This window comes from Coenobita brevimanus, chromosome 73, assembly GCF_032717465.1.
Source record: "Coenobita brevimanus isolate Jiangsu-jjx chromosome 73, ASM3271746v2, whole genome shotgun sequence".
NCBI lineage: Eukaryota > Metazoa > Arthropoda > Malacostraca > Decapoda > Coenobitidae > Coenobita > Coenobita brevimanus.
In genome coordinates, this window is record NC_137026.1 from 10,397,369 (window position 1) to 10,423,724 (window position 26,356).

Consider the following 26,356-nt stretch of genomic DNA (forward strand, 5'->3'; position numbering starts at 1 on the left):
CACTAGTCACTTCTTTCCATGATGAGTACTTTCCCCCTTAATACTATTCTCATTTTTCTTTTCATGAGAAAATCTTGCATCCAACAATACAGTTTGCCCCGAATTCCTCCTCTTGATGGTACAGTTTCCATAAAAGTCTTTGGGTGTGGTACTGTGTCAAATGCTTCTCTTGAAATCTAAATAGATACTGTCCACCCATCCTTTCCCTTTCCTGTATTGTGTCTGTTACTCTGTCATAGTAGTTCACCAGATTAGGTAACACATGATTTTCCTTTTTCTGAAACCAAACTTCTTTCATATCATATTGTGTTCTTCTAGATGATTTACCCAAGCTTTTCTTATGTTTTTCTAATACCTTGCTTACAACACTGGTCAGTGATACTGGTCGGTAGTTAAGCGGATTCTGTCTATTCCCTTTCTGGAATAAGGGAACAATGGTTGCTTTCTTCCAGATATCAGGTAGTTTACCTTGACTCAAGGATTTCTTGAAAATTAAAAATAATGATTTACTTAACTTCCTTTGCACATTCACATAGCACCCAACATGAAATTTCATCGTGACCATTTGCTCTTCCTTTGTTTAATTTACTTAGCTCCTCCTGTATTTCTTTTTCTGATGTTGGTATATCTGGCAGTATGTGTGGGCATGCATGTTCCACATAATCCCTCTCAAAATTTTTGTCCTCTGTAAAAACTGATTGGAAATTCTTGTTTAGTGCTTCACAAATATCCTTCTGTTGTGTATAGGTGATTCCATCGTCCGTAATGGATTGTATTTTATCTTTTACTTTGGTTTTGCTTCTGATGTAGCTGTAAAATAGCTTTGGTTGATCACTACTTTTATTTATGATGTCCTCCTCAAACTGTTTTTGGGCTTCCCTCCTTATTCTTGTATAATCGTTCCTTGCCTGTTTGTAATTATTATATGCCCTTTCACTATTGTGTCTTCTGTATCTATTCCACAACAAATCTCTTTTTTCTTTTGATTTTTTACATTCTGTATTGAACCATTTCTTTATTTTCTTTTCTGCTTCTTTGTGCTGTGGGATGTACTTCTGGACTCTTGTTTCATAAAGTTCACAGAATTTTTCATATATAGCATTTAAATCTTTTCTTAGCTCCTTTTCTCCCAAGCTTAGTTTCTAAGAAATTACTTCTTTAGGTCATGATACTTTCCCTTTTTATAGTTCTTAGGCTCTTTTTGTAACTTTCATTGCTGTTATCTATGTCATATGCAATCCTGAAGTTGCAATTTAGTACTGCATGGTCGCTTTTGCCGAATGGAGGGTGATATATTAAATTATCAATATCGTTTTCTGGCCTAGTAAATATGAGATCTAGCATTGAGGGTACATCAAGTCCTCTTTTTCTGGTGCTTTCCCTTACATGTTGCGTTAGGAAAAACTCTTGCACGAGATCCAGGAGTTTTTGGTCCCAACAGCTTTCTTGGCTTATTATATCTAGAATATTCCAATTTATATTTGTATTAAAATCTCCAGTTAGTATAATTCTTTTTTATTTCTCTTCCATTTTATGTAGTAATGCTCTTAAACTCTGAATTGTACTCTCCGCCAGGTCCTCATATTCGTCTCTTTCCCATGTGTTTGATCTGGGTGGCATGTACAAATTGGCTACAATTACTTTCCCTTCAGATGTATTTATCTCTACTGCAATCAGTTCTACTTGTGAGGGTATATCTAATTCTATTTCTTTGACTTTTAGATTTTTCTTAGTTAATATTATAATTCCTCCTCCTTTTTTTAAGTTCCTATCTCTTCTCCATACCTCTAAGTTTAGGATGTCAATGGATATCCTTGTTGTTAATTTTGTTTCAGTTAAACATATTATATGTGGTTCATTTTCTCTGACATAATCATTCATCTCTAATAATTTAGATTGTGTGTGTGTGTGTGTGTGTGTGTGTGTGTGTGTGTGTGTGTGTGTGTGTGTGTGAATAAAATAATTCGTATAGTTTTCATCCTGTTTTAGCGAGAACTTGGCAGATGGGTTAAGAACAGCCAATAGGTTGACCTGTTGTTTTTTTAGAACAGTAGGTCAAATGTCAAGGTAACAGGACGAAGTCAGAATCTGAATTAGCATGGTCACCCTGAACAGTTTTTATGGGATTTTATAGCAGAAGTGTGGTGGGAAGGATGAAAAGTTGAGAGGGAGAAAAACTGAGGATAAAAGGGTTCAGATGTGACAGCCATCAGTGAAATGTGTAGGTCGAGGCAGCAGCTGTCACTAAGATAGTTCTGCTCCGACTGGGGCCAAACTTTGTGTGATCTTTCTTGTATTCATTCTTTTCAAAATCTTTTCATTCTAAATCTCTGTGTTCTCACACTATCCCTCCTTTTTTGCCCGTCCCCGCCCCGGAGGGGCTCTTGGACGGGAATTGTTTTCACTCGCTTTGTTTGTTTGTTTGTCTGTCTGTCTGTCTGTCTGTTAACAAGTTTTTGCGAAAACTATTGGTGCGATTTTGACTAAAATTTCATGGATGATGGGCTATGACCTTCTGATCACCTGATTAAACTTCTGGCCCTAATTGGGCCAAGGCCTAGGCTGTAGGCCCAAATAATGTAAAAAAAAAAACTGGGGACAAGTAAATTTTTCTTTTGACGTAATTTCTTTCAAATTCGTCATATCGACATGAAACCAAAACCTAAAGATGGATCTTTCGAATCTGCATCCCGTAACCTGCCTCATTACATCAGGGGGGTGACCCACCAGTCAGTGATGGGGGGGGGGGGGTCAGTGTCAGGCGGGTCGGACCTAAATTTTCAAATGGGCATGAATCGTCAATTTTCACCCGATATACTTAAAATTTGGTTTGTGGCATCTTTGACTAGATATCCTGTTGTGTTTATACGTCAGAAATAAAATGACTGCCGGGGATGGGTGTGCTGTGCCTTGGCACCTCTTGTTTTTTAGTATTTCTTCCTCTTCTCCTGTCCCCTTTAGTTGTCCTTTTCTCCCTCTCTCCCTCCCAGCATTGCTGTTTTCTTTCCCTCTGCTCTGCTCTCCTCTCCTCTCCACACCACTTCACTCAACTCCTCTCCTCTCGTCTTCTCTCCTCACTTGTCCTCACCTCTTCTCTCCTTCCCTCTGCATTTTCTCTGTTTTAGTTATTCTCTTTTTCACCCTTCTTTTTATTTTCAATTTTCATCTCAGTTCCCTCCCCCAGTCTCTCTCTCTCTCTCTCTCTCTCTCTCTCTCTCTCTCTCTCTCTCTCAACTTGCCTTTTTACTCTCTTTCACTCTCTCTCACCCTCAACTTCACGCTGCTTATACAACTTGTGGTACGCCTCTCGCATACTTTCATCCCATCCACCAAAACTCCACTTCACTTCCATTTTACCTTAGCACTCCCTCCCACTCCACTTTGGCCCCTCCACTTAATCCTTCCACTGGCACGATGTGTTTTCAGTGGATTCTTGTTAGCTCGGGAGGATTTGTTAAGCTAGTAAGCCACTTTTGACACTGGGGTGGTTAGATGTGACTTTAATTAATCCCTTTGGTTAGATGTGGCTTTAATTACCCCTTTGGTTGGATGAGGCTTTAATTACCCCCTTTGGTTAGGTGTGGCTTTAATTACCCCCTTTGGTTAATGTGGCTTTAATTAACCCCTTTAGTTAGATGTGGCTTTAATTACCCCCTTTGGTTAGATGTGGCTTTAATTACGTCCTTTGGTTAGGTGTGGCTTTAATTACCCCCTTTGGTTAATGTGGCTTTAAATAACCCCTTTGGTTAGAAGTGGCTTTAATTAACCCCTTCATTGTAAGAGATCCTTCTTAAATGCAACACAAACTACTCTTCTATACTTTCTCCAATTTTTTCTTCTCCACTTCATCTCACAGTGTCCACTTCACCCGTATACTCCCTTCTCCCTACCTCTACACTACTCCTCACCTCCCCACTACTCCTCACCTCCCCACTACTCCTCACCTCCCCACCTCTACCCCATCCAACCACTCTTCTTCCACATCTTACCCTAAACTCACATCTCCAAGTCTTCTTCATTATTCCCCTCCACTTCACTTCTCAGTCACCATCCCACCTCTATACTCCATTTGCGTCTCCACTAATCATCTCTCTTCCCTCCCTTCTCTCCCTGTCTCTCCAGTCCTTCTACACCTCTCTGCTCTTTTATCCTCTCCACTCAATCCTCACTCCACCACTCCCTTTCTCAATTCCCGCGCCGCCTCCTCTCCATTTCCACTCCTGCTAACCTGTCTTACCCACACTGTCACCTCCCACTCACCCCTACAGCCAATTTCGGTGTGGTTTGCCTTATCAGCACCTGACTTCCCAATCTACATTCTCTTCCCCCTTCCAATCTCGGGCTGTAATGAAAGCGATAATGAATTTTAGCTTCGTCGTTGACCTTGCTCTCCATCCCGTTCCACTTGACAGTATCACACACACAAACACACACACACACACACACAAACACACACACACACACACACACACACACACACACACACACACACACACACACACACACACACACACACACACACACACACTACTACTACTACTACTACTACTACACACACACACACACACACACACACACACACACACACACACACACACACACACACACACACACACACACACACACACACACACACACACACACACACACACACACACACACACACACACACACACACACACACACACACACACACACACACACACACACACACACACACACACACACACACACACACACACACACACACACACACACACACACACACACACACACACACACACACACACACACACACACACGTTTTTTTTTGTTGCACACACACACACACACACACACACACACACACACACACACACACACACACACACACACACACACACACACACACACACACACACACACACACACACACACACACACACACACACACACACACACACACACACACACACACACACACACACACACACACACACACACACACACACACACACACACACACACACACACACCTGGAAACCATCGCAGACTGTTGTTAGTAATGGAGCACCGCTCTGTGTACGTCTTCTGCCGTGTGATAGCCAGAGGGACCAGTTGCACTCGGAGGCCCCTGGGCTGCCCTGAAGGAACACCTGAAGGACTGAACTGAAGCGGGATTACTGGTGCTTCCGCCACGTGACGACAGTGTGTAGGTAGACATTATCAGTACCTTGCTGTACACAATGGATTCACTGTTTCCACCCCTCCCACTGACTCTGTGCCGAGAGAGAGAGAGAGAGAGAGAAAGAGAGATTAATAAAGCAAGAATCCCTCAAATCAAACTCGTGCTTTGTGTGAGAGCCAGTTCTCGCGAGTGGCCGGAATAAATAGGACAGGTAGATAGACAGATAGATAGATGGAGGAACAGATAGATGGAGGAGTGGATAGATAAGTGTGGAATACTGCACGGAACAGCGTTTCTTAACCTGGGGTGCTAGCACCCCCAGGGGGTGCTGAAATCAATTTTAGGGGGTGCTGGAAAATGCTGCATTATATTTTTTCTTACTGGATTTGCTTAGTATTGGCATCCTTGTTTTTTTTTTTTTTCTTTTGAAACAGTATAAAATAAGCTGTCAGGCAGTACTTCGCTTTACTTTAACACTGCAGTCCCAGTAACCAGATGTAGAGGGGTGCTGGACTGAGACCTTATTACAAGGGGGGTGCTGAGGTCGGAAAAGGTTAAGAAACGCTGGCATGGAAGAATAATAAACGTGGAGAAATAAAGAGAAATGGATCTAACTATTGCCTAAATTATACACGTCGTTTCTTAAAAAGGGTCAGTTTTCCCTGACCCTAGAAGGAATAGATAAAGAAATAGATAAATACTTAAGGAATGTAGTAAGGAGATGATAAGAAGTGGCGAACTTTGTCAAAAATAACTGAATTGTTGCTTGAATTATGGTGGGTGGTTTAGTAAAAAGTCTTAGTTATCTCCGGCACTGGGAATGATGTTAAGGGATCGATGAAGGAATGAGTAGGTACGTGAGGAATGCGGTACTGGAGGAGGCATGATGAAATGGCAGAAATAATGACAAATTCAACCTTTCACCACAATGACCCTGGTTTTTATTTTATTGTTATCTGGAAGATTTTATTGACCCAAAGAATGACTTCATGAATTGGTGTGTGTAGATATAGCCTTGTACTGAGGGTAGCAATGAAGGATGTATATTACTTAGGTAAGGTGTGTTGTACTGAGGGTTGCAATGGAAGATGTATATTACTTAGGTAAGGTGTGTTGTACTGAGGGTAGTAATGAAGGATGTATATAACTTAGGTAAGGTGTGTTGTACTGAGGGTAGTAATGAAGGATGTATATAACTTAGGTAAGGTGTGTTGTACTGAGGGTAGTAATGAAGGATGTATATAACTTAGGTAAGGTGTGTTGTACTGAGGGTAGTAATGAAGGATGTATATAACTTTAGGTATGGTGTGTTGTGTACTGAGGGTAGTAATGAAGGATGTATATAACTTAGGTAAGGTGTGTTGTACCGAGGGTAGTAATGAGAGGGATATGTATATAACTTAGGTAAGGTGTGTTGTACTGAGGGTAGTAATGTGGAAGGATGTGTATATAACTTAGGTATGGTGTGTTGTACTGAGGGTAGTAATGAAGGATGTATATAACAAAGTAAGGTGTGTTGTACTGAGGGTAGTAATAACAACTGTATATAAAACCTGGTGTTAGGGGAAATAGAAGGTCAATGTGTCTGTATAATGATTTGTTAGTACTGTGGTAGCCAGTTAAGGGGTGAGGGAGGACATGAAATAAGGACTGCTAGAGAATAATGATGTGGAAAGAGGAAGATTGAAATAATCTGGTGGGAGCATGAATTAAACAACAGATACGGTAATATTGTAAATGTGAACATGAATATTATCAGAATGCAGCCACTGTATTGACGGCATTGAGTTAAAATAGTTGAGAAATTAAGACCAAAAAAAAAAGAAAAAAGAAATAGTCTGGTGATAGCATGATTAAAAAAAAAAAAAATCCAAAATAAGCGGTGCCGAGAAACGGCAAACCCGTCCCCGGCAGTCATTTCAGTGTTGACGTATAAACACAACAAGATATCGAGTCAAATATGTCACATATCAAATTTGTGGGAAATCGTGTGAAAATTGACAATTTTATGCCTATTTGAAACTTTAGGCTCTACCCACCTGACATTGACCCCCCTACCGTTAAATGGGGGGTGACCCCCTTGATGTAATGAGGCATGTTATAGGATGCAGATTTGAAAGATGCACATTTAAGTCTTGGTTTCATGTCGATATGACAAATATAAAGGGAGTTTTGGAGAAAAAACGATTTTTTTTCACATTTTTGGGCCTACATCGTGGGTCTTGACCCAGTTTGGCCCAAAATTTAATTATGTGATCAAAAGTTCATAGCCCATCATCCCTGTAATTTCAGTCAAAATCTCACCAGTAGTTTTCGCGTAAAGTTGTTAACAGAAAGACAGACAAACAAACAAACAAGCAGACAAAACGAATAAAATCATTACCCCTCACCGAGCCTCTCCAGGACGGGGTCGGGTAATAATAGTAAAGGGTTAAAAAAAAAATCTAGAAAATGAGAAGTGTTGTAGAGAAAAATGAGAAATGTAAAGAGAGGAAGCGAGGGTGTGTGAAATGCAAACTGGGGCAGAGATTAAAACACACACACACACACACACACACACACACACACAGTCGCCCCACCCTCTCTCTCTCTCTCTCACACACACACACACACACACACACACACACACACACACACACACACACACACACGGTCTCTCTCTCTCTCTCTCTCTCTCTCTCTCTCTCTCTCTCTCTCTCTCATAAAAGAGGGAAAGACGATATGGAGAAGCGGATTCGGACTTTGCAGTCTGCTTAATTCCTTTTCATGCTATGTGTCTCTCAGTATTTTTCTCGCGCTGGTTTTGTCTTTTTTTCCTCTGCGTCTTTCTGTTTCTTTCTTGTCTGTTTTTCTCATTATCCTTCTTTCTCTATTTTTCCCGTTCATTATATTTTCCCTGTTTCTTGAGTGCTCCTAGTCTTTGGTTCCTTTTTGCTTACATTATAAAAAATTTTGCTGTTTCTCGTATTTCCTCCATTCTCTTCTTTCCCCAACGCCTTCCTTCTTATTTTTCCTGTTGTACCATTTTTCCTAATTTTTCCCCGTTGTTCTTCCAAAGTTTTCTTCTTCTTTACCTGTTTCTCTAGTCTTGCCTCTGTTCTTTCTGTTTTTCCTTCCTATTTTCCTCTTTCATGTCATTTCTCTTTTTTCATCAGTTATTTTCTTTGTTTTTCTTCAGAATTCCTCTCTTTCTTCCTCTGTTTTCTTTTTTTCTGTTTTCGTGTGATTTTTCTATTTTTCAAAGTCCTCTCTCTCTCTCTCTCTCTCTCTCTCTCTCTCTCTCTCCCCCTTCATCATTTTTAACGATGAATATTGTGTCTTTTTATTTCCAGTTTTCCAGTCTATAATATTCATCTTTTTGTCCGTCTGATTTTCCTGTTTTTCTCTTTTTTTTTCCTTTTTGCTTCGACATTATATATATTTTTTCTTCGTTTTTCCTCGTTTCACTCTCTCTTTTTCCTCACATTGTTTCCACCCTGTCTCTCCCCCATTTCCCTGGTCAGTAAGAAAGTAAGTCATACCATCTCTCTCTCTCTCTCTCTCTCTCTCTCTCTCTCTCTCACACACACACACACACACACACACACACACACACACACACACACACACACACACACACACATTTGTCTACCTACTTCTTGTTATCCATCCACCGGTCTCTTTTGTGTATTTACCTGCCTATTATTTTATCTTTCACCCATGTGAAGACACTTAGGAAAGTGACTGTCGAAAATAGTGCAAATAGTCTCTTGAAAATTAGTATGTATCTCTGAGAAAATGGTCACTTTCTATTAAATAACAAAAACTGTCTGAACAACTGTCCCTGTATAAATTAACTCTGAAAACCTGTCCGTCTGTCTAAAAAATCCCCTCAGAACAACTGTCCCTCTGTCTAAAAAATCCCCTCTGAACAACTGTCCCTCTGTCTAAAAAATCCCCTCTGAACAACTGTCCCTCTGTCTAAAAAATCCCCTCTGAACAACTGTCCCTCTGTCTAAAAAATCCCCTCTGAACAACTGTCCCTCTGTCAAAAAAATCCCCTCTGAACAACTGTCCCTCTGTCTAAAAAATCCCCTCTGAACTAACTGTCCCTCTGTCTAAAAAATCGCCTCTGAACAACTGTCCCTCTGTCTAAAAATCCCCTCTGAACAACTGTCTCCCTCTGTCTAAAAAAAATACGCCTCCTGAACAACTGTCCCTCTGTCTAAAGAAATCGCCTCTGAACAACTGTCCCACTCTGTCTAAAAAATCCCCTCCTGAACAACTGTCCCTCTGTCTAAAAAATCGCCTTCCTGAACAACTGTCCCTCTGTCTAAAAAATCCTTCCTCTGGAACAACTGTCCCTCTGTCTAAAAAACTCCCCTCTGAACAACTGTCCCTCTGTCCTAAAAAATTCGCCTCTGAACAACTGTCCCTCTGTCTAAAAAATCGCCTCTGAACAACCACTGTCCCTCTGTCTAAAAAATCCCCTCTGAACAACTGTCCCTCTGTCTAAAAAATCGCCTCTGAACAACTGTCCCTCTGTCTAAAAAATCCCCTCTGAACAACTGTCCCTCTGTCTAAAAAATCCCCTCTGAACAACTGTCCCTCTGTCTAAAAAATCCCCTCTGAACAATTGTCCCTGTCTAAAAAATCCCCTCTGAACAACTGTCCCTCTGTCTAAAAAATCCCCTCTGAACAACTGTCCCTCTGTCTAAAAAATCCCCTCTGAACAACTGTCCCTCTGTCTAAAAAAAACCCCTCTGAACAACTGTCCCTCTAAATCTAAAAAACCCTCTTGAACAACTGTCCCTCTGTCTATCAAATTGTTTCCTGTCTGAGAAAAAAATGTCCCTCCGTCTAAAAAATTCACCGGCTGAAATAATAATATAAAGAAAACTGTCAAAATCAGTCCATGTAAAAACAAACTTTCTACGTAAAAAGTACACACACACACACACACACACACACACACACACACACACACACACACACACACACACACACACACACACACACACACACACACACACACACACACACACCTCACCGTAGTCAGTACATCATTTCGACTCTCCACCTACCTTCTACAAGACACTCGTTACAGATTGGTACTTGACCAAGCCAACAAATCAGGAGGTAAATTTGGTTGGACATCACTCTCCCCCCGAGGCAGTCTGGACTTGATGCACAGTAGGGAGACCCAGGGGAGGAAGAAGAGGCGTTGGCGAGATGGGAAAGGGGACGGGGAAGAGAAAAAAGGACTTGAAAGGATGAGATGAGAAGGAACGACAGAAGAGGAGGAGGAGGAGGAAAGACCCATGCCACAGAGCAAAGAGGAAAAACTTGGGAATGGGAAGGAGACTGTGTGAAGAAGAAATTGGATTTGATCAAGAAGGCGAAACAAGATGAAGAGGAGAAATAGGAGAAAACATAGTAAAATATATATATTTTTTAATAACCGAACAGAGAAAGAGAAAAACAAATAGAATAAAAAATAAGAATCCATACACCAGATTACTGAGTGTCCTCTGTTCATAAAATATCTGTAACAGTTTGAGCTTGTGAACAGCTGAAAGGTTGAAGTTTGGAGGGGAATCCAACTCTAAGGGAAAGCGAGTTCCAAAGAGATGCACACTTCGGGGAATGAAGAAAAGAATTCTGATAGGCAGAAGTTCTGGCAATATGGCTGAGTGACATTCCAGTCATGAGTGCTACCAGATGCCCGTGTAGCACTTTGAGGGAAGGCGCTTGGAAAGGTGGCATCATGGACGCAACTTCATCCTGAGCATTTGCCATAAAAACTTTCTTGTAAAATAATGCAAGGGAGGCAACATTTCGCTTCTTGCTTGTAGGGGAGGTTGTTTTATTTGTAATGGCGGGGTTGTTAATAATTCTTAACAGCCTTGTTCTGAATTTTGTTTTGTTGTTTTAATACAACCTCTCCACATCCATTCCACAAGGGTGAGCAATATTCCAAGCTGAGAGCGCACATGACTCTCTATAAATTATATTGCTAACTGCTCGTCAGTGAAGTTACGAACTCTGTACATTAATCTAAGTTTCTTTGAGGCGGTTTTAGCAAGTGATCTAACATGAGAGGTCCAGCTGAGAGGCATTGTTAAGTGAGACGCCGAGGAATTTCCAATATACTTTTGGAGATGTGAATATCAGTAGTACTGAAGTGAAGGTAATATACGAATCATGGCAATATCTGTCTATTAGTAACTTGTATATATTTAGTTCTACTAACATTAAATGAGACAAAAGGTTGTTTTGTCCCCCATTCACTGATCGTAGATAGGTCTTTGATTTATGGAGATGGCTGTACTGAGTTGGAGAGGTAGAGATAGACTTTGTAAATGGGTGTCTGAGTGTGAATAAGGAACTATGTAGTGTTGAGTCATCTGCATATGGAGTGGATGTGGATTGTGGGTGACAGATAAGAGATCCATTAATATGAACCAGGAACAGGGTTGGGGCCAGAACTGATCCCTGTGGCACGCCGGCGTTAATTGAGTGGAAATTGGAATAAATATCATCTACTTTTACTCTTATTTTTCTGTCACTGAAGATGAGATCAAAAGGAACAAAAGACGTTAGAGCCATAGCAAAAGGAGTTTGGACAGGGAACGGTGCCATACTCTATCAGAAAGCTTCAGAAATATCAAGGGCTACTGCATGAGATTTCTGTAGGTCCAGTTGACTGGATGGATTGTATGAGTTAGGAGATTGAGTATGTCAACGGTGGATCTTTCGTGGCTTGAAAATCATATTGTCAGTATCTACTAATTAAGTTGTTGGATTCAAGATGTTTAACAATGTGCTTATTAATTAAAGTTTCAAATACCTTACCAAGAGAAGATGTGACTGCTACTGGTCTGTAATCAGAAGGGTCAGAAGAACTTCCTTTCTTCGGAATGGGGTGGATATTGGCTTCTTTCCATGAATTTGGGAATGAAGAAGTACGTATGCATAGTCTGAATAATTTAGCTAGAACAGAGGCAAGTTCTGGGGAACACTTTTTCAAAACAATTGGCGGAATTCCACTTGGGCCTGGAGCTTTGTTGGTGGGTAAATTGTCTAGGATGGTTTTTACGTATCTTGTCTGCATTTTAAATGGGGCAATTTCGGGAGAGTCAAGTTCTAGTATATAATAGGAGAAAAAAAAAAAGATAATGAAATAGAACATAGGAAAATTAATATGAAGGAGAGACGGGGATAAAATAACAAAGAGAAAGAGAACAGACAGAAAATAAAGTAGAGAAAGAAGAAAAGAAATTGAGAATCTAAAAAGGAGTGAGAATAGGAAAAAAAAAGTAGAAATGGTAAAGCTTGAAGGAAAAAGAAATAACGAAGAAATGAGAGAAGAAATGAGACATAGAGAACTGAGAATACGAAAGAAGAGGACACAGTAAAGCGACAAAAGAGCAAACACGAGAGAGAGAGAGAGAGAGAGAGAGAGAGAGAGTAAAGATTTGGACCAGAATTTAAAAACATTTGCAGTTGGTCCAGGAAGATGCAATGTTAACTCACTGATAACTCGGCACCAGAGATAAAAGCGCTTTAACCCACCAAGTCTCCCCTCTTCCTCTCCCCCTCTTATATCGCCTCTCCTTCCCTCTCTTTCCTCCCCACCCTCTTTCCCCCCACCCCCCGCTTCCTGCCCCCACCTGCCTTATATGCTTCCTCTTTCCTTCCTCTCTTTCCTCTCTCCTCGTCCCTTCCTTCCTCCCCCTTCGCCCCTTCCTTCCTCCCCCTTCGCCCCTTCTCCCTCTGACCAGCTTCCCTTCCCTTCCCCTACACTTCCCCCTTCCCTCCTCTCTCCTCCTTTTCCCTACGCTCTCTTCACCCCCATCCATGTCTTTCCTCCTCCTTACTTCCCTTCCCTCTCCCCCAATTCCGCACTTCCTGTCGAAACAAACAAGGAACACAAGGGTGGGGGGGGATGGAACTGTGTGTGGGGAAGGTTAGGGGCGGCATCAAAATACAACAGCAGCATAAACCGCCAACTGGAGTGTGTTTAGCTGAGGGACATATGCAGCAGTCAGTGGCTTAACCCCTTCCACACCGATGATGTACTCTTTATGTCTTAGTGTGGTTATCATTAGACGATTTTTATTCAGCTCTGTGGGGAATTTTTTCACATTGCAGCGTCCGTAACCCAGATGGTCACCTTTTTTAATGTTAGTGTTGTGTCCACGGTTGTGAAGGAATTAGTCCCGTTGTGACAAAGAATATAAACCGAAGTACATCTATGGGACTGGAAGGGAGCTTTAAAGTGTGCGTATGTGTGTGTGTGTGAGAGAGAGAGAGAGAGAGAGAGAGAGAGAGATCTGGAAATAGGAGTTATGAGTTGGATGACGTTAACGTGAGGGAAAGGTTGGTCTTTTTGCAGCATATTTTACTTGTAGCTCAGTTGGTTAAGACACAATTATGGTCCCCAAATTTTTTTCAATATTTTTTCCCTCGTGACTGGTATTAATGTCTAATTACAGCACAGAATTCAAGGCAGAGCGATGGCAGTTATAGGCCAAGTTAAAATGGACGAGGAGGATAGTTTGTTACGTCGTTAAGGAGGTGAGATGTTAGAGCTGGGTGAGCTTGTGTAGGTGTTGTCACAGGAGCTTCTTGGTTACGTTTTCCCAGGCAGCTCCCATCTCACACAGAGCGACCTTTGGAGGGGTTGTTGACGACACTGGTGGCGAGTGTGACTGAAGAAGCAGGTGTTGCAGTATTTCCTTACACATTGCCAAGGAGAATTCCCACCAAGCTACTGTTGCAAGGGAAAAGCTGCCATTCTTCCCGAGGACGATTTGTTATGGTTCATTCTCGCTACAGCCAAGAGATGTTATTCAAACTTATGTGAGATCCTGTGTATACTAAAGTGGGTTTGTGAGGGTCATGTCTCACCCCGCCACTTGGAAATGTCTAACCAACGTTGACTAACATCAACTTTGGTGGCAACTAAAGTGTGCCAAAATAAAACACTGGGGTGCAGGGTATAAGGGAGAGAACGTGTAAATAAGGATGGAGGTCTTGTACAGGTATGCTGGAGGAAGGTGTAAGGGAGAGAATGTGTAAAAGAGGAGGGAGGGTATATGCTGGAGGAAGGTGTAAGGCAGAGAGAATTTGTTTTTCATATTACTTCTTATAATTACTGTGTATTTCGTTTTAATATCAACGTGTTCTGCATCTGTGACATAAAGCAGGATGTCGAGATGTGAAGAATAAATCGCTGAGGAAGACGCGTTAGGAAATCTAGGAAGCACATCTGGAAACCAAGGAAGTTATTATTGTAAGGGAATGCAATATAGTTTATGAGGCTTTTAGTACCATGACGTTTTAATTACTTCTTTACAACTACATGTATAGTTGATCGTGAAATAATCGCACAGGAGTCATACGATGTAGCGATGTTTTAAGCAGAGCAGAAAATCATACATCAGTCGAGGGTTTTGTTGGAGTAAATTGTCTATATGTTGTCATTACCCATTTTATTACGATCAGTTTATATTCCTTCGGAGAGATAATTTTATTGGCAGTTTAATCTCTTCTGTCTGATGATAGGATATTTTTGGTTGGTATCTTTATATTGTTTTATTCAGGTCATTGAAAGAGCGCTCACGTGCTGAAGGGGATGTGGAAGATTATACCTACCTCGTCCAGTTGTAACTAAGTTTATGATGTTTATATAATTAACTGTGGATGAGCAAGAATAAAATATAATTATAGGTCACATGAGAGTGAAGGGTCCATGTAGCCATCATCAGTGCCGGAGACTGTAAATTTAAGGGGACATTGATACTGTCATATGATTAGACGAAAATATATGAGTCACGCAATTATAGGGGACGAAATGGAACGAAAATGTTTGTTAACCAGAAAAAAATTACTCTTTCACCCATGTGTTCTCGTAAGTTAATGTTCAGTTCCCGCACATTCTTCATCCGATTTCGCGCTTCCCAACACATCTCGGACCGACTGAGCATACGGCCAGCTCACATTACCCCAACTTTGCCAAAGCCTCTACTTACCGGCTCAAAGTTCTCGTTGCTGCCAGGTTAGGCTGAAGAGGCTGTTCTTTAGGAAAACTATATTACTGCGCCTTTTTCTCATTCTTCAGCACATGACTCTTATTATATGAGTATTTTGATGGTATTTTGTCTACTAAATATTGCCTTAATTTTGTCAGTGCTGGGCCGTAATAAAGTGATATATATTTGAAATAATTTATTAGCTTTCAGCACTGTACGTATATTAATTGTGGGCAGTATATCATCAAGCAATGCTATATTTTTTAAGGGGAGTATATGATTTTTTCAAGATCACAGTACACATACTTACTTAAATTTAATCAATTTATCACCAACCATTGCAGGGATAGTATTTCTCTCAGGTCTGGATTGCTACTGTGGATATTCTCAGATACAGCACTCGTATTTTTCTGTAATGAATCATATAATACTCTGCCAGTTAACAAATTTATGTCATAAATAAAACTAAATTATTCCTACTGCACTAAATATTGGATGATTCAAAGCAGTGATATTCCAGGGTTATAATATCACCCTTGTTTATCAGTGGGACTTTGTGACATGTCTGTTTCTCCTTTTTTGTTACCTGTTTACTGTACGTTATTCCACATGCTTAGTTCATTAACAGGATATTAAATTAACGCATTACGTAAAAAAAAGTTTGCCTCGAGCAGAAAGTTCCTGTATAAACCATAAATCTACAGTTCCCGTATTAAAGCCCACAGACCCCCTTGGAAGCCAGACCATGAAGGAGTACAACACAACCATCACTTGTGTGTGTGTGTGTGTGTGTGTGTGAGAGAGAGAGAGAGAGAGAGAGAGAGAGAGAGAGAGAGAGAGAGATCAAAAGTGAAATTAACATTGAGTAGAAAAGATAAAAGAAATAAGGTAAAGAAATGGAAGGAAAGCTTGTACAAATGAAACTACTTGACGAGAGACACACACACACACACACACACACACACACACTGATACCACATTTTCTATGGCATTGTTATTCCGTGTGTGTACTGGGGTGCATGTAGCATATATACATGGAAGCACGTCTGTACACATACCCCTATATTTATACATGTGTGCCTATCCGAACATTTCGAGATGTCTGGACACACTTCGTCTGAAAGACTGGAGATCATAGCTAGCAGGGAATACAGACAGAGGGAGACAGTTCCAGAGTTGACCTGTTGCATAAATGAAGGACTGGGAGTAACTGTTAACTCTTGCAGGTGGACAGAAAAGGGATGAGAGTTTGCTGCTAGACGGGTGCTATGCGCCCGTCGTAAAGGTGGAGGAATGCAAGGAGACACTTAACAATGCCCTCAGCTGGACCTCTCATGTTAGATCACTTGCTAAAACCGCCTCAAAGAAACTTGGATTATTGTACAGAGTCCGTAACTTCTTCACTGACGAGCAGTTAGCTATAATTTATAAGTCATGTGCGCTCTCAGCTTGAATATTGCTCACCCTTGTGGAATGGATGTGGAGAGGTTGCATTAAAACAACTAGACAAAATTCAGAACAAAGCTGTTAGAATCATTAACAACCCTGCCATTACAAATAAACTACCTCTCCTACAGGGATTGTTGCCTCCCACACATTATTTTACAGATATTTTTATGGCAAATGCTCAGATGAAGTTGCGTCCATGATGCCACCTTTCCATGCCTTCCTTTCGTGCTACAGGGGCATCTGGTAGTGCGCATGACTGGAATGTCACTCAGCCATATTGCAGAACTTCTGCCTATCAGAATTCTTTCATTTCCCAAACTGCATCTCTTTGGAGCTTGCTTCCCCAGAGTTGTTTCTCTCAAAATTTCAACCTACAGAGCTGTTCAACCCTAACTGTTATAGATATTTTATGAACAGAGGACACCATTATTTTTATTTTATTCATATGTTTTTCCTTCTTCTCCTCTGTTATTAAAAAAAAAAAATGTGCGTGAATATATACGTATAAATATAGATATATACGTATATGATTTTTTTTTTTGCTACGAAGTGTAGTCCTACATGGACTACATAATAGATAGATAGATAAATAGATAGATAGAGAGACAGATAGAAGCAGGAAGTCAAATGATGAGAAGGTGTTGTGTCTGCGAGAATCGAGCAGTGCTAAACATGCTTACACACTCTTAACACTGAGGAAAGCTGACGACAGCGGCCAGTAAGGAGATGATGCAGTTAGCTGTCAGCAGTCCTCTCGTGAACAAAGATCTGGTAACCATGAGGAACACACGTGACACACCCCTGCTACACCAGATTTTAGGAAAGAGAGATTAGAAGGAGACAAGCGACCCTAGAGAGAGGTCGAGACGGAGATTAGCCTTAGAACAGAGAGAGAGAGAGAGATAGCGAGACAGGGAGGTAGCTACCCGGGACTTATACTCTTTCCATGTGAGAGACCTGTTTAATATTTCCAAGACAAATAAAAATAGTCCCATACTATTCTTTACCTCTCCCGTCACTACATGACATCTGGTGGGGAACTACTACAAGATATAAAAGCCGCTCGACCACAAGTCTAAAATATACTTCTCTACAAGTAACTACAAAGTTTTTATGACATTTGGTGGCAGCGGTAGGTACAGGTGAACAACAAGTCAGTGTGTATAGTTAATACTGTATATATGTATATATTTTTTATATAAAATAACAAAATATGGGACTATATAATATCATTTTCAGTAGTATCTGTGCAATATAAACTAAACTTTAAAAAAGTATCCCAAGGAAATTAACCAGTAATTATGCAACCATGAACAAAATGGAAAAAGTGTACACAAGCAAAGAGAAACAAACTATAAAAAAAAAAAAAATTAAGAAAGAAAAAAGAGAAATAGAGTAAGATCACATAACAAACAAATGAAAATAAATGTAAGTGTTACTACATATGCCAAAATACCACATAAACTACAAACAAAAAAGCAAATTGTGTCTCCACAAACAAGTGGCATGACACATCATCACTATCATCGACCGCAGCATATGTTAGGACTGCAGTTATTACAATTATGTTACACTTATTACAATTATGTAACTACAAACAATACTACAAACAATATGTACCATTTCTGTGACAGTTGCATTAACAAGATGTAACTTTTATGTAACTTTAACTACAATTTTGTAACTACAAACGATATGTAACAATTATGTAACGACAAACGATTGCATTATGTTACACTAACTACAATTATGTACCTACAAACGATATGTAACAATTATGTAACGACAAAACAGTTGCATTAACAAGATGTAACTTTTATGTAACTTTAACTACAATTATAAGGCCAAGACACTTATGTAATAGTTGCATTAACAAAATGTAACTACAGTTATAAGGCCACCACAATTATGCATTAACACAATCTAAGTCATACAATTATAGCACAATTCTGTATTACCAGTATCATCATACAAGTTAGGTGAAATATTAGACATTACTAAAGCGATAACTCAAATATGTAATGTATAACTTAGCAGTATTACCATTGCACAATTATATGCGTACGTCTGTTGTACATGCACGTCTTACAAAGTGTTATACAACAATCATTGCATTTATTCAAATATGTATACAACTTATTTAAAATGTAATATTACTGAATAATCACTATTTACTATGAATAATATATGTATACAATATTCATACAATTATGTTACTTTACAATATTATGTATTTCACTTAATTAGCTTATAAGTTCATTATAATGTGTATGTAGTATGTATTATGTTATAACTATTAAATGTCGATGGTACGCCATTTTCGCGCGGCCGAGCAAATGTAGGACTACATAATAGATAGATAGATAAATAGATAGATAGAGAGACAGATAGAAGCAGGAAGTCAAATGGTGAGAAGGTGTTGTGTCTGCGAGAATCGAGCAGTGCTAAACTTGCTTACACACTCTTAACACTGAGGAAAGCTGACGACAGCGGCCAGTAAGGAGATGATGCAGTTAGCTGTCAGCAGTCCTCTCGTGAACAAAGATCTGGTAACCATGAGGAACACACGTGACACACCCCTGCTACACCAGATTTTAGGAAAGAGAGTTTAGAAGGAGACAAGCGACCCTAGAGAGAGGTCGAGACGGAGATTAGCCTTAGAACAGAGAGAGAGAGAGATAGCGAGACAGGGAGGTAGATACCCGGGACTTATACTCTTTCCATGTGAGAGACCTGTTTAATATTTCCAAGACAAATAAAAATAGTCCCATACTATTCTTTACCTCTCCCGTCACTACATGACATCTGGTGGGGAACTACTACAAGATATAAAAGCCGCTCGACCACAAGTCTAAAATATACTTCTCTACAAGTAACTACAAAGTTTTTATGACAGAAGAAGGAACCAAAGGCCACAAGCCTGCAATAACTTTCCCTCCAAATTCAAGATCCGATCATTTCGAGATGCCTGGACACACTGCGTCTGAAAGACTGGAGATCATAGCCAGCAGGTAATACAGACAGAGGGAGACAATTCCAGAGTTGACCTGTTGCATAAATGAAGGACTGAGAGTAACGGTTAACTCTTGCATTAGAGAGATGGACAGAAAAAGGATGAGCGTTTGCTGCTAGACGGGTGCTACGCGTCCGTCGTAGAGGTGGAGGAATGCAAGCAGACAGTTCAGAGGAGCACTGACCATTGAAGTAGGGATAGAAAAAAGATAAAGATGCAACAGTGCGGCGAAGAGACAGAGGTTGAAGGGAGCCAGTAAGTGGAGGAGAGTTAATATGACGAGAAGCCTTTGACTCCACCCTATTGAGAAGAGATGTATGTGGGAAGCCTCCCCACACAGGAGAGTTGTACTCCACACAGGGGCGGATAAAACCCGTGTTTAGAGTCAACAACTGTGCAGGGGTAAAAAAGGAACAGAGTCAGCTTAGCACACCTAATGTCTTAGATGCAGATTATACAAGAGATGTAATATTATCTTTCCAAGATAAGCCCCGAGTTAATAAAACCCCAAGCATATTCAAGGATGATGTAGGATTAAGCTGAATATTATTAAACATTAGTGAGTACACCTGTGGAAGATTTTGTCGGGTTGATAGGTGTAAGAACTGAGTCTTTGGTATATTAAAAACAAGATTATTTTTACCCCAGTCAGAGATATGAGCCAAGTCAGACATTAGGTGTGCCATAGCCTCATCCCTTGTTTGTTGAAGTAACTGCTGAAATGGACGATGCGGGAACTGAATGGAAATGTGAAGGGTGGAGTCATCAGCGCGTGAGTGAATAGAGTTAGATGTACAACTTAGGTCATTGATGAATAAAAGGAAGACAGAGTGGGCGATAGGACAGAGCCCTGAAGAACATCACTGTTGATAGATCTAGGAGAAGAACGATGGCCGTCTACAACAGCGGCTATAGAACGACCAGAAAGGAATCTATAGATGAAGGCACAGATAGAAGGATAGAAACTGTAAGAGGGCAGTTTAGAAATTATAGATTTAGACCAGACTCGATCGAAAGCCTTTGAGATGTCAAGTGGAAGGGCAAAGCTTTTGCCGAAGTCCCGAAAGGAGGATGATCAAGATTCTGAAAAGTAGGTGAGAAGATAGCCAATGGAGCGTCCCTGACGGAACCCATACCGACGATCAGAAAGAAGGTTGTGATAGGAAAGATGCTTTAAAATTTTTCTATTAAGAATTGACACGACAACTTTTGAGATACAGGATGTTAAAGTAACTGGACGATAGTTAGAGGATTGGGAACGGTCACCCTTCTTTGGGACTGGCTGAATGAGAGAAAACTTCCAGCAAAAAGGAAAGATACAAGGTGATAGACTAAGATGAAAGAGTTTACCTAGTCAGGGTGTAAGCACAGATACACAGTTCTTGAGGACAGCAGGAGGGACCCCATCAGGTCCATATGCCTTGTTAGTATTGAGGCCTGAGATAGAAGAAAATACATCAGTTGAAGAAATTTTAATGTCAGCCATGAGGATGTCAGAGGGGGGATGTGATGGAGGAACAGCACCAGAATCGTCCAAGGTGGAATTGGAGGAGAAAGTCTGAGCGATGAGATATGCTTTATCAGTAGAAGAAATAGCTACAGAACCATCAGAGTAGAAAAGAGGAGGGAAGGATGGTGAGGTAAAGTTGTTAGAAAGGTTTTTGGCAAGGTGCCAGAAGGAGTAGGAAGAATTCGAGTTGGAGAGTTGAGACCATTTACTACAGATGAAATTGTTTTTAGCAAAGCAAAGAACAGATTTAGCACAATTCCGGGCAGAAACATAAAAATCATGTGATTCAGGGATGGGTTGGCTCCGGTACCATTTATAGGCCCTCTCCTTGTTGCGGACAGCATTAGAACAAGTGTGCTTAAACCAAGGCTTTTTAACATTAGTCAAAGGATATGAGAAAGGAATGTATGCTTCCATGCCTGAGAGAATAACCTCCGTAATGCGCAAGGCACGCTTAGATAACTCCCAGCCATGGAAGCAATAATCATTCCAGGGAAAATCAAAGAAGTACCGCCTGAGGGCCTCCCAATCTGCAGCTCCGAAATGCCACAGACGACGTTTCTTTGGAGGGTTCACAGGCCTTACCAGAGCGATAGGACAGGTTAAGGTAATAAGGTTGTGATCGGAGGAGCCCAAAGGAGAGAAAATATTAACAGTGTAAGCAAAATTGTCAAGTATGTTGGAGCTCTCTCCAAGGTGATACAGGTAGGGTGCTGTACAAGCTGCTCTAGGTCATTGAGGATAGAAAAGATGTAGGCTTGTTCACCAGGTGGATCAGTGAAAGAAGAGGAAAGCCAAATATGATGGTGAACATTGAAATCTCCTAGAATGGTGATTTCAGAGAAAGGAGAAATGGATAGAATGTGTTGCATCATAGAAGAAAGATAGTCGAAGAATTTTTGATAGTCAGTAGAATTAGGGGATAAGTAAACAGCACAGATATGTTTAGTCAGAGAATAACAGGAAAGCCGAAGCCAGAGTGTAGAAAATTTGGAAGAATCGAGTTCAGGAACACGGGAGCAAGATAAATTGTTGCGTATATATACACAACAGCCACCTTTGGCTTTGAAATGAGTATAGAGAAAGTAGGAGGATACAGAAAAGGGTTTGCTATCAGTTGTCTCAGACAGCTGAGTCTCAGTTAGAAAGAGAAGGTGAGATTTACAGGAGGAGAGGTGGTACTCAACAGAGCGAAAGTTAGAGAAAAGGCCGCGAATGTTGCAGAAATGAAGAAGTGAGTCAGATAGTGGTTCCAGGCAGCTCGGGTCGTCACGGGGAGAGGGGCGGAAGGTGGGGGCATTTATGATCCTCTCATCCCTGGGGACTCCGAGGCTAGGTGTTCTTACGCCATGATTTATTTTTGAATTTTGAGAAATGGAAGTGTAGTGTGTACTGTGGATGTAGTTTGGTGTTGATAGTTAGAGAAGCGTGTATTGGAGAGCATGCTGGCCTATTCTCTATGTTACTGAGACACTGAAAAAGTTAGTAAAGGGGGATAGTCAGGAACTAGTCCCGAGGGCTGATGAAACGGGAACTCCAGCTCTCCCTGTCATCAGCTTTTCGTCCAACTTGGGAGTACTGCATATGTGCCTCTCTCTGTATACATATGTACCCTACGTATGCGTGTGTCACTGTATCCTTTTGCTCATTCCTAAACTTGCAATAGTAATTACAGCAACAACTTTGTCCCATGTATGTGTCACTGTGTCTCTTACTTCCTTACTGTGCTTGTAATGATAATTGTCTCTATACCTTTTATGCCATATATGTGTCACTGTAACCCTTTGCTCTCACGCACCTTTCCTTGCTTATCCTTCAGAGACAATGTTCCCCAGAGTGTTGAGGCTTGTACTGAATGGTAATTAAAGAACCAAAATTAAAAGATAAAATCCGTCCCACTACACATACGGCCGTATGCTTAAACACATATAGAGAGGCCCTACATTGGTCCCTACTTTATACACTAAGGAAAGCACAAGCAAGCCCTCAATTTTTACATGGTATGCTAAGAGAACATTAAGGGAAAGGGGGTGGTTGGTAGCCCTGCGTGACCAGTTGGTACGTCGGAATGCTCCCGTGGGAGTCGCCGTGACTATTCTTTGTCCAGACGATGTCAATCAGCACCAAAATAAAATAATTTTCCGTCATTTTTTTATATTTATATATCAGCACTTATTTGTACGTATATTTTATATACTATTATAGTAATAAACTTTTCAATCAATACTTATGTTGTAAATATGATTGTTAGCGCTGGAGATAGGTCAGTTAGGTTAGGTTAGGATAAATTTGGTTAGGTTACCTTAAAACTGGGTAGGTTAGGTTAAAACAAGTTAGGATAAATAAGGCAGGGTTGAATTACGAAAATTTATGTTAGGTTTGGGTCAATGAACACTGATAAAGGGCAATTTTGCTGAAAAATAGCGTTCTAAGATGGCGTTTGTCAGTCTTCGCGCACAGATTAGGATAAGTTTGGTTGGGTTAGCATAAAATTGGTTAGGTTAGTCTCAAATAGGTTAGGTAACGTTAGGAGAAATAAAGTTGGGTTGTTACGAAAGTTTAGGTTAGGTTTGTTTAATTAGGCCTGCAAGGGTAATTTCGATCGTATATGGCGCTCTAAGATGGCGTCCATCGGTCTTCATGCACAGCAGGATTGTGGCTGTCCATGAACAAACACCGCTTTTTAAAGCACTCTTTACCATATTTAAAAGAAACGAAAAACACTGTAACTTGAAAACACAATTTGAGAGTACATGCAGAATTCCATGAAGCGCTAAAGCAAGGAAAAAATGGAAAATAAGGTGGTCCTATGTCTCCTTAACGATTACCAAGAAGTATGAATAGAATGCTGCTGATATATAACAAATAATGGTATAAGAAAATGAAAAACAGTTTGCAGTGCCTGAGATTAAAACGCAATGATGATCCAATGCTGGCACGACGCTTCATAGTTTGGCCTATGAGCGAAGAACAGTACCTTTCTCGTTACATATATTAACGTATATTATTACCTTTAGCACTGACTGAACGTTCTATATTCAGTTAAATCACATGAGTAACGTATAAAAGTGGTTTACACATGTCAATTTTAGGATCTCGCCTACTGTCAACTACTCTTAAAAAAATAAAAATGACAGTGCTGTCTCCGCCACGGCAGAGACTGGCCCGGGTTTGACCTACTACTCGCTAAGGTACAGCCCGCGTGTTTTAATAACCAACGGTTCAGTTCCCGTGTATGTTTGCATTGCACTTTTAGCAAGTTAAAATATTTTTTACATAAACTATTTACATTATTCTATGCCTTCTGGAGGTACAGAGTTACTTTGTTACGAATAATTAAATATAGGGACTGCGAAAGCCAAGCATTCCTCCCCTTAAAAAAATGTTGGAACAAATCTACATATTGAGGGAAGTTTTTCCCTACTTAAACTTTTAGCATACCGTTTTGATATATGGCCCTTAGGAAAGGCCCTACATTAGCTTTAAGCATACGGCCGATAGTACGCCAATTAGCAGGGAAACAGACGAGGTTCCGGGGTTATTTTGTCCTCAGAATTCTCAAGTGATCTTTATACCTTGCTGTGTGCTGGTAAAAATAACCGAGGAGAATAGGACGGAGCGGTTACCTTGAAATACTTGTCTTTTGTAATACTTAATAGATATTTTTATAATTTTCTAGGTAACTATTTTCCTTTATATCCCGCTGCGTCCCCGTAAAAGTAACTCACGACGAGAATATGGATAAGCAGTTACCTCAGAGTTACGTGTCAGTCTGGTAATAATATATGGACATCATGAAGCCAGAGTACTGTACAGAATTGCTCTTGCTTTTTATAGCCCTTCTCCGTGAACGCAGTATTAACTGATGAGAAGAGGAATGAGAGGTATCCTTGTGTTATGTCAGCTTCTTTCGTAATACGACACGGGAACAAGGAAATCAGAGATATGTACAAAATTGATATTGTTGTTTATATTCCTGTGTCCTCGTGAAAGTAACTCTCGAGCTGAATAGAGATGAGCAGTATTCTTGGGTCATATTGGTGTCTCTTTTGTTTACTGTTATCTCTTTTGTACCCTAAAATGATAGTGCTGTCTATACATGATCTTATTTTAGAATCCAGTGAAACTTAAAAGTAATATTAGTAGTGCCCGAGTGAAATTCAAAAGAAATAGTAATAGTGACATCATGTTCATATAGGATATTATAATTTTGCAGTCAAGTTGAAGGAAATTTGTCAACAGTACAGCTGTCGTCCCGAAACCCATTGTTATTCAGTAACTGCATTACCTTTACCGTGTGTACTCCACCCCAACCTTACCTACTACACTTAACAACCAGATTCTCTCTCTCTCTCTCTCTCTCTTCGTCCTTTCTTGCTTCCTGCAATCTTACTCTTTCATTTTTTCCTCACGTTTTCCGCCTCCTTCCTTGTTTTACTTATATTTTTCCTGTTAAATATTTCCCTTTTTTCATTACTAAATCTTCCTCGTTGTTTTCCTAAGATCTTTCCCTTTTTCCAGTTATCTTTCCCACGTTTTTCTTCTTCATTTTTCCACATCTTCCTTGTCTTTTCTTCCATCTTATCTTTCCCTCTTGTCACCCTGTAGTCTTCCTCTGTACTTCTTACCATATTTATTTTGTTTTCCTTCCTCGCAGTTTTCTTCTTCCCGTCCACACGTATTTCCTTCTTTTCTCTCTTTCTCTCTTTATCTGTTCCTCCTTTCGTCCTTCAGTCTCCCTCCTTGCTTCCTATGAATTTTTTTTTCTCTCCACGTTTTTCTTTCCCATCTTTTTTCAGCCAACTCCCTCCCTTCTCAAAGTTCCTGACTCATTTTTTTTCTTCTCAACCTTCCGTCTTGCTGTCTCCCTCAGCCACATTCTCCGGTAAATCATTTATTATTTTTCAATTTATTTTGTCCAGCACCTTCTCATTTCTACATCACATCCTACCCGCTTCATTCTCTCCTTACCTCGCCATCTTTCCTCCGTCCCTCCCTGATGTAGCCTATCTCCGTCCTTCCCTGTGTACACCTCCATCCCTCTGTTAGGTATGTGGATATATTCGTTTCGTTTATAAAGGCTACAACATGTTTGCATGCGCCGGCCTTGATCACCTAATGGCGACTGTCTATGAAGCTTAATCTCTGGCAGCCTTCCTATTCAGTCCCTTGTCCCTGAGGCCACACTCTATGACCTCGTC